The 1313-nt window shown below is 37.9% G+C and overlaps 1 non-coding gene across 1 annotated transcript; it reads right to left on the bottom strand.

Moving 5' to 3' along the window:
* Positions 1-1194: 1194 nt before the first annotated feature.
* Positions 1195-1313, bottom strand: LOC138361205 (5S ribosomal RNA). Its single transcript, XR_011226849.1, has one exon. It is a non-coding gene; the product is annotated as a 5S ribosomal RNA (ribosomal RNA).

Genomic DNA, 1313 nt, shown 5'->3' with positions numbered 1-1313 from the left:
GCCATACAATCTTCCTAGTACTATTATGTAGGTGTGTGTGTGTGTGTTTTTATTCATTCTTTGGTTTTATAGATGACATACATATTGACTCCTTTTACCGGTCCTTAATTAGGCTCTGGGGAAGCAATGGTGGTGGTGGTGGTGCATTTAAAACTAAACCAAAAATCACCAGTTCTGGACGCGTCAAATATCATATCCGCTTAATGTGTCTACAACCTAATTACTTAAAACTACACTATTTAATTCATTCATATCATGTGCATATTGGTCATTATGCTCATACAACCGACATAACAATTTATTTTCATTATTAGAATCATACATTTCATCAAGTAATACAGATACAAAGAGATTTTCTTTCTGAGAAGACCGTTAGTATTGGCTGGCTGGCAGGCAGGCAGGCATTTGAGGGTTATTATTTCGCCTGTTGATTGGGGGGAGGGTTGATGTGTTAGGGGGTTTTCGGTTAGGTGTGGTGGTGGTGATTGGTGGTGATTGGTGGTGGTGGTGGTGATTGGTGGTGATTGGTGGTGAGTAGTGGTGGTGGTGGTGGTGGTGGTGGTAGTAGGTGGGAGGGGGGGGGGGGGGGGAAGGGGAATGATGGTCTGTGGATTCCTTCTCCGTACCCCTTACATATAAGCAAAAACATGCCTTCCTGTGGGTATAGAAACATTAACACAAATTATATCAGTAACTGATATTGTAGCCTTTTAAACAGAAAAGATTTGTACATACAAATACTTTTAAATTATCATTTATTTGTGGAAATGGCATTTACGTCATTAAATTGATACCTCAGCATCAAGTGTCCTGCAGTGGTCCAGTGGTAAAGTGTATATAAGTGATGCGTATTCTTGGAGTTGCGAGTTCAAACCCGGATTAAGCTATATATATATATATATATATATATATATATATATATATATATATATATATATATATATATATATATATATATATATATATATATATATATATATATACAACATGTTTTGTTTTGGTTGTTTGTTTTTGTATAAAGCCTCACACACTATATTAAGCGAGTTTGTTTTAAACATGACATACATATTAATTCATTTTACCAGGCCTTATTCCACACAACTCCGTGAATTTCCCGTGGAGCCAGCCAGCCAGCCAGCCAGCCATTCAAACAAAAACAAACGAAACAAAACAAAACAAAACAAAAAACATTATTGCCAACAGCATTTGGTGTTCCCAGGCGGTCACCCATCCAAGTACTAACCAAACCCAACGTTGCTTAACTTCGCTGATCGGACGAGAAGCGGTGTTCTCAACGTGGTATGGCCGTTGGC

Source organism: Procambarus clarkii, unplaced genomic scaffold, assembly GCF_040958095.1.
Source record: "Procambarus clarkii isolate CNS0578487 unplaced genomic scaffold, FALCON_Pclarkii_2.0 HiC_scaffold_257, whole genome shotgun sequence".
Taxonomy (NCBI): Eukaryota; Metazoa; Arthropoda; class Malacostraca; order Decapoda; family Cambaridae; genus Procambarus; species Procambarus clarkii.
This window is presented reverse-complemented; position numbering and strand designations above follow the sequence as displayed.